This window comes from Apaloderma vittatum, unplaced genomic scaffold (assembly GCF_000703405.1).
Source record: "Apaloderma vittatum isolate BGI_N311 unplaced genomic scaffold, ASM70340v1 scaffold43582, whole genome shotgun sequence".
NCBI lineage: Eukaryota > Metazoa > Chordata > Aves > Trogoniformes > Trogonidae > Apaloderma > Apaloderma vittatum.
In genome coordinates, this window is record NW_009706095.1 from 11205 (window position 1) to 19896 (window position 8692).

Here is an 8692-nt window from a genome sequence, read left to right on the forward strand (position 1 = left end):
GTCCTTATCTGCCCCTTCACCAAGAATGAGTGATGTGTTTGCTGCAGGGAGGGAGGTCCCCAGCACATCTCCCCATTCCTCTGGCACAGCATCACCCGGGGGAGTCTGACTGCACAGTTCCTGGAAATTCATTAGTGCCAGCTTGATGATTAGATAGAAGGCACCATCTTTGGTGTGGGACAGTGGGAGGCCGAGTACCTTGAAGGAGGACTTCTAAAATGCCTATAACTGTGTGTGGTGCATTTCTCCCATGTGAATGCTAGAACCAGTTTATAGGGCAAAAGCAGAAGATGTTATTGCTTGGTGTGTGTGAAAGATGTTTTGTGGCAGTGAAAGATGTGCCTTTCCCTTTTCCTTTAACTGGGAAGAGATTGCTGTTCCTTCTTTTCCTTTTTCTCATTTTCTCCCAAATGGCAACTGATTTTTTAGGGAGGTTATCTTTTCCTCAAGTTATGAGCGAATTCCTAATGTGATTGCACAGAGGTAGTGGTGTTTGGAGCCCTGCTGTTGCCTTGTTCATCAGAGCTGCTTCACAAGAGTGCAGAACACTTTTTGAGGTATGATTTCCCATAGCATGCTAATCCAGTGAAGTGCTGTAGACTTACTTGCTGGCACTGTTTAAATCCATAATGCAGCACCACCTGCCAAACCACAGGGCATAATGGAAGTGTTAATGAATGCACATATATACCCTCCCACACGGCTGCACATTGACTGATTTAAACGTCGAGGCTTAGACTGAGCATAGAAGGAGCCAGGCATAGGGTGCATCGGGTATCCTGATGTAGGTCTGTGCTGAAACTGGGAAGTGAGAGGTGGCCACAGAGGTCTAAAGTTGGGTCAACTGATCCACAGAGTGCTTTCAGAGATATGTTGATTTTCAGCTGCTGCTCTCTAATATATGGAATCATCCACTCACAGAACCAACAGTGAAGTGTGGGACTGAGCAGCACCATCTGGGACCCTGGTACATCTTTTCTGAAGGAGTATCCTCACAAGATGCTTCTTTCCAGTGCTGGCAGGGAATACATTTAATAGGAGGGAGGACTTGAGTCATGCATGGGTAAACTCTGTTCCTCAAGGGTGGTTTGGCTGGTTGCCTGCTGGTCTGATTGTCAAGGTGTGTGTTTGCCACTGGGAGGGCTTGCCCAGGCTGGCAGGGAGCAGGAGGAGGACAGCAAAAGCCTGGCACATGGCTGAGATGCTGGCAGTGTACGTGCACCTTGTCCTCAGGCAGGTTCATGGGGATGAGGTGGTTTCACAGAGCTGTGTATCACCACATGTAGGGCAGAGGAGAGGGCTGCACAGCTCCCTCCCCACCCAGTTCCACTCCTCTCCCCAGTACCCATCCTCAAGCTCTGCCCACACTCCTTTCCAAGAGGGCCGTTGGATTTTCTAAGTATGGAGTTGCCTTCCCAGAATGTTGTAAGTAAATAAGAGGCTCATGCTCTTGGCAGACATTGTAAGGAGCCTGGAAAAAATTACTGTTATGGCTCCTGGGCCAACAATGAGATCTCGGAGCCTTCCAAGTGACAGAGTAATGACATGGACCCAGGAAATGCCTGGAAAATAGCCTTCCATGTGCTTCTGGAATTTAGAGTAATAGCTCAGTCAGTTAGAGCGTGGTACTGATAACGCTGAGGTTGCGGGTTCCTTCCCCATTAGGTCCCCATGTGTTGCCTGATCTAGTTGAGAGGCATCCCTGCCCATGACAGGGAGGTTGGATTAAATGATCTCTAAGGTCCCTTCCAGCATAGGCCATTCTATGATTCTATGAAATTCTACTTAAAATCTGCCAAGTGTCTTTGGGTACACCTGGGAGGTGGTGTTTATGTGAACTTGGGAGATGGCTGTTCCTTCATCTTCTGAAGTCCAGGCTGGTGAAGCTCTGTTAAAGCTCCAGCATCACAGACTAGCATGTTTTGTGCTCTTCTGTACGTGTAAATGAGAATTAAAGGGGTTGCAGGGAACCAGAAGAACCTTCCTCAACCCAGGGAAAATTGACAGAGGGTCCTACATGTCTGTCCTGTGCCCTGGGGTTTAAAAGTGTTGCAGAATGATCTGTGCTACCCCATAGTTCGCAGGTAACTTCAGGGAACACTGTGAGGTGGAGAGGGAATGGGCCATCTGTCTGTTTCTCCACAGGACATGGACAGCAATAGTCCTTTTGCTTAGAAAGGACATAGTCACAGGTCAAATTTTGGAGAAGATTTGCAGTTGAGCAGAGGTTTTGGAAATAGCCTGGAGATCCCCAGTCTTCTCACCTGCCTCCATCTGCCGTGAGAGAGCCTAGGACTTGATACGATTCACCCATCCCCTCGTGGAAATGCTATTACCAGGGACATTTGTAGCCTTCAGCTCCTTACAGCTGTCTGAAGAAGTGCAAAATGTGTTTGCCAGGAGGAAAAGGAGTCTTTAAAAAGCCATTTACATCTCGAAAGACGTCTGGTAGCAACACTGGAGATGTAAAAAGCATTAAACACTGAATTGAGCCTGACTGGAAGACAAACTTTGAGCCAAATGCATTGATTGATTTGCAGGAGGGTGACTGGAATGAGATGGCCCTGTACCCTTTCTATCCGTAAACCATCTCCAAAGCATCCGTAGGTGCCGTGAAGTCTGTGCGTTGGCTCAGCCCTGCCTGCCCTGTGCATGGCACGATGTCTCTAAGACAGCAGCACAAGCCATCAAGGAGCTGGGTGGAGGGGTGGGTGCTGCCCAAGGTGATGCTGGCTGAAACCAGGAGGGCTGTGCCACGGACATGTGGCCATGCCACGCACATCTGGCTATGTGACCAGCAGCAGGGCCCCACGTGCAGGCAGCAGAGCATCTGGCTGCAAACCAAGCACTGCCACAGCACTGGGCTGTTGCTTTGGAAACCTTGCTGAGCAGTACAAGAGCAGCAAAACCACCCAGGGCAGTAGATTTGGGGTCTTTTTATTGGTGTGTCAGCAGGCTGTGATGTGTAGGAGGGAAGCTGCCCATTTCCAGGGATTGTGTAAGCAGGAAGGGCAGCTATTGGAATTTGAAGCCGCTTCCTCCACTGTAAATTTGTTCTAGTTGTGTTATCTCTGGCTGGGCAGGGCAGGGGAACATCTTGGCTATCTGATTCTTTTGCTACAGTATGTTTAGGTCAGCTTCATCGGTTCCATGATAACATAGGAGAGGCATTCTTGTCCTCACTAGCCAAGAATTTTCAAAAGTAGTACAGGAATCTGTCATCCTCTGATGTTTCCCAAGAGCTTTGGAAATAAATGAGTAAGGAAAAGGGATGGTAGATTTAAACATATGAGAAGTGATGGAAGTAAAAGTAGTTGAGCCATCTGCTTCCTCAGGCCCCAGTTACCATGCAGTGATGCTCTCATTTCATGCCTTAGCGAAAGGCTTGGATCAGTCTCCAGTGGACACCCCTAAACTGACAACCATACAGTTCTACTCAAGGTCTGAGAGACACAAGAATGGATTTTGTGTAGCTGCTTTCTGGTCACATATCTGGATTCTCCGGCAAAACTGGTAATGACTGTGCCTGTAACTTTACAGATGTCCCAAATCTGACTTAAGTTGTTGGTTTTAATTAAAAAAAAAAATAAGAAGCTGCTGCATCTGATTGTTGGCTTGTCAGAGTGACAGCAATCTTCTTATTTATTTTGAAAAGGGCACTACATCACCAAGAGAAACAGGCTGAAGATTAGTGGAGTTGTGGGAGATGGAAGAGGAGTTGGGGGAGGGAAGTGGAGTTTGTTTCAGATTACATTTGTCAATATGATTGACATATGCTGTTCTGCATTTTCATACAAAACAGGACACCGACAAGCATGTGCTTCCAAGTGAATGTGAGTGAGCCACTGAGCCCAGCCTGGCCACAGGAAAGCTGCTGCTCAGTGCTATAGCAAGAGCTTTTTATCATTTAAGGATTCGCAGCAGGAGGAGACAGGGAGCCGCCTACCACCTAAGCAATTTCCAGTGACATGGCTTTTTATTATTATTATTTGTTCAGACTATAATTCCACATTTCCTGAAATAACTACCAAGTATTTACCAGGCAGCTACTGCCTTTAGCTGCCTTTTGTGTGAATCTCAAGTGCTTCGTTACTCCCTCGGTGCGTTTTCTTTCTCTTAAAGCAAATCTCCGCAGCATCTGTGTGGTGGCGGAGGCAACGGGATCTTGGGTTGACAAGGAGAGGAGGTCTGGCTGGTACAGGAAGCCAGTGAGGAGTTCAGGCACTGCGGCCCTCAACATAGAGCATCTTTTTGCACTGGAGGAGAATTCATGAGGTCACTTCCAGGACCCACAGCTACATCCCCTAAATTTAAAACCTGGCCAGTTGCAGCTGTTTATTGCTGGGTTGAGGATTTTTTTATTTTTAAACAACAGTTGGTTTACGACTTCTTTTTTTCTTCCTCTTTAGTAGCAATCTGATAGGGCTTTGATCACTGCTGCAAAAGAAAATGCCTGTAATTTCCTGTGCAGGTCTTGCCAGGTGCTGGGCTCCAGCAGATCTTCTGGAAGCTGGTGGGAGTTGAGAGTGCTTTCACCTGGTAGGATCCTCCTTGTTAGAAGACCTCAGAGCTGAAATTTCACTTAGGTTTTGAATAACTTAATGCCAGAACTACAAAGGGTGTCGGGCTCTGGCTTCCCACATAACAGATCTCTTCCATGCTGACTTCCCACTGAAGATTTGCACCTGGTCCAGCTTTTGCTTGGTGTGTCCTTCTTCAGGCATTGACCAGGCAGGAAATCTGTCAGACTGGAAGAAACCTGCCTAAGAGTTAATCATCTTTATTTAATGATAATTGGTAGTGGTTGTTCATACACCTACAGGTCCTTTGGCTGAAGGTTTGGAACACAGTCATGTCTACTTGAGGGAGAAATTCCTAAAGTTCATTCAATCCTGATGAGCATGACTCAAGGGAGGCAGCTGCCTCCTAAAAGGGCATGTCCTGTGTTTCAAGGGTTCTCAGTAGCTCCTAGTTCAAGGGATTGCCTGGAATACATAAGGCTGAACTATTTTGGTACCTGGCGAGCGTCTCTGGGTGTGTCGTGGTGGTTGTGTGGCTGCAGCCAGCAGTCTGCAAGAGGAACAGAGAGCAAAGTGTTCAGATCTTGCAGAGTTTCAGCCCTGGAGGCATTGCATGGAGCTGCTAATGCTTGCAAAGTGGCAGGGTAAAAGGGCGTAATCAAGTGAGCTGTGGCTAGAGGAAGAGTTATTAATTGCAACCGTAGGAGTAGTTGGCAGCCGTGGTGGCTGATAGTCTTCCTCAGCCTCAGGTGAGGTTGGTGTCCTCAGGCATGCAGAGCTCTGGTAGGGTTATCCATGGACCAGAGTAAGCTGATGAGAGAGAAATTCCCTTGGCCATGGGCCGATGGACATACGTGTACCTAAGTATATGCTAAACCTCAGCCTACTGCTGTAGTGGCTGCTGGCTACCTAAAGTTTTCAGTTTTGGAGAGCTACAGCAGAGGAGGACAGAGCTGATGGTTCCCACGCAGACCATGCTGCAGCTTTTTTCTTGAGGTTTCATAACAGAATTTGTATTGCATGTTGCCATGGAGACTGTAAATCACTGTCATGCTGGGCTTCTCTGTCAGGGAGCTGGTGTCTTTAATTGCACTAACCTCCCCATAAAATCCGAGGCTTGGTTCTGAACTCATTTATCTGTGATAATGGCTTTGCCCTGGTTGCTCAGCCACAGGGAGAGCAGAGCTGGAACCAGTGATAGGGGTACTTGAACATAAAGTGTCAAATATCCGGGGTCACCTTTATTATTGTATGTGGCCATATGAACAGAAATTATAATGATTTACACAAGCTGAGATCTGTCCCGCTTGCATTCAGGGCAAAGTTTGCAACAAGGATGGGGATTAGATACACTACCTACTACCTACACGTTGTGGTGACCTGTTAGGGCTTGGTAGTCCAGTCACACAAACTAAGCTGAATTGCTCTGTCTTTGGTATTCTTGTATTACTTGACTGCTCCAAGGGGAGCCCTTCCACACCATCCCAAGTCCAGGCAGGTAAATGGGGTTTTATGCAGTGTATTCTGCCTCCATAAAAAATGCTTTCTGCAGAGGAAGCTCAGCCTCAGTTACACTCAAAGGCTGGTCTTTCTCTTTTTTTTTTCTCCTTACCATCTACCCCAGAAGTAGCCACATTTCTGACTGTCTCCTCATTACTGTCTTGTGTTGTCAGGACGCAGATCTTGCTGGTGCATATGAAAATTATGGTAGTGATCAGAGCCTTAGCCAGAGCCCTGACAGCATTCATCAGCACAGGATATGGAACCTTCCCTTGGCTTCTCCAAAATAAACAACTATATAAATTGTAAGATTATAATCATCAGAGCTTATTAGTGTATTACCACATACTGCTTTGTATTCAGACAATAGATAAAAACATCAGTGCTTAGTTTTTCCCAGTCAGATCTATAGCATGTTCCCATCTGAGGAGGACTGTCAGTACTCTTGCCAAAAACACATGAAAATCAGCCCAAATCTTGTGCACTTGCCTGTAGCAACGTAACAGGCCAGCGCAGAAGCTCTGCACACCTTGGGAACATTTAATGTTTTCCAGGAGGTGACAAATCTTGTTTTTAAGGTCTGATTTATTGGCTGGTTTATATTATAATCTTGTCAAGGCATGAGTTGTTTTCTTGCTTTGGTTATCAGGACAGGCAGAGGTATAGAGGGATTGAAGTGCTTGGCTTTTGGAGGGTTTGCGTGTTGGGAGCTTGAGACCTGCCATCTCCATAGAAGGAGGAGTTTCCATAAGCAGTAGAAGCATCTCCAAAGAAACCTCTAAACTTGCTGCCTTTTAGCACTCCACAGAAGTTTTCATCTGTTCATGCTAGTATCACCTAAAATGTGGGGGTTTATGCTCAACAAACCAGCCTGCAGTTCTTGATTTTTTAATTGCTTTTTTTCCATTTAGTTCTTGCTGTTCTCCCCAGGCTACATAATACTGAGTCTGGCAGCTTAGCCATACAATATGACCAAACTTCTGGAAATGGGAAGCAAATGCCCCGATTCAACCCATATGCGTGTTGGGCAGTTTGTACAATGGGCTAAATATTATCCCAGTACTTTGAGGAACATTTCATAGAAGATAAGCTTGAGGCTTCTTAGGAGCAAGTTAAAGACGCTGCTAGAAAATGTCAGTGAAAATGTAATGCTTGTCTGCCAAGCAGTAGCTTGTGGTTTTGTGATGAGGTCAAAAATCGTGCACAAGCAGAGTATGGTTTTCACATCCATGGCCTGTCCCCCGCCCTGTCAGTAACAATCGGGCTTTCATACTGCCCGGCCAGAACCACTCCGCTGTGTAAAGAATGATGGGGTGAAATCTTGGCCATGGGCAAAACAAAAAAATGTCATCAAATGTGATAGGAGGGGCAGGGTTTTAGCCAGGGTATCTGTCCTATAGAGCCTGGGAAGATCATCTGACCCGAGTAGGATATGCCAAAAGAAAACTTGGTCTTCCAATCAAAAATGAGAAATCTTGCTGAAGTTCCTAGGTTTCTAAGCAGCCAGGCATGCTGCTTGTTGATATGTGATCATGTAAATGGGAGAAAGCTGCTTACTCTCCCAGAAAGGTGGGTAAGAAACTTTACCTTGGGATTATGTGGTGCTTAGGGACATGGCTTAGTGGTGGACTTGTTGTTGCTAGGTTAACAGTTGGACTCAATGAACTTAAAGGTCTTTTCCAACCTAAAGGATTCTGTGACCATGGTGAGGAACTGCAATAACACTGGTTGAGAGCTCAGCTGGCGCTTGGTCTCCTTCTCTTCATTCAGCAGCTCTTGCTTGCAGTGGAAATTCTTGCTGTTCTCAGGAATTTCTCCAAAGATAGTTTAGAAACAAGCAGATCTGATCATGTTTCTTATTGCTCTGAAATTCTTGGCTTCTTTCAACAGGGACAAGCTGCCTTTTCAGTTCTTAGAAGCCTCAGCAGTTTCACCTCTGTGATGACCCTCTCTCTTCCTCATGGGGTTTTCTTTTTAGAGGAGAAACTAAATTCCAATACAGATGCTTCAAAGATAAATATCCACTACGTGACCTTAATTAGCGATCAAGGCATGTAACCTGCACACCATGTATGTTATGCATGTGGCAAGTTATTCCTGTATTTGCAGAAGTTTCTCAAGTGCAAGCTGTATGTTATCATCCATAACATGATGCTGGGGAGGATGGAGGAGAAGATGTGGCGTCATTTAAAAAATTGAGGATTTTTCTCTTTCGGCATTTAGCTGTGACTGTAGGTTGGAACATGAGTCCTGGAGCTGTGTCCTGCTGGCACCAGCTGGGTTATGGTATGGTGACCAGAGGCGAGAAGTAGCAAGGAAGCCTTGTTCTCCTGCCTACGTTAAAGACAGAAAAAGCATACAGTGAATCATTCACTCAAGTTTCACCATCTTGATATTGTTTTGGGGCATTGCTAAGGTTTGAATGGTGCTCTCATAGCATGCCTTAAGTCACTTGCTGATACCGAATATTTTGAGGGAGTTACATTTTGGATCATGGCTCAAATTCCACAGGCTGCTTTGGTCTGAGGATCTTTTTTCAGCTGTGAGTGTTCACAAGTTCTATTTTGTCTCCTTTTCATCCACTTGCCTGTGTGTGTGGGAAAGTGGGTGTGTAGTGGGGGGGAAAGCCAGTTAGCAGGGTTGTGAAATGACTGTCAAAAGGGATGAGGTCT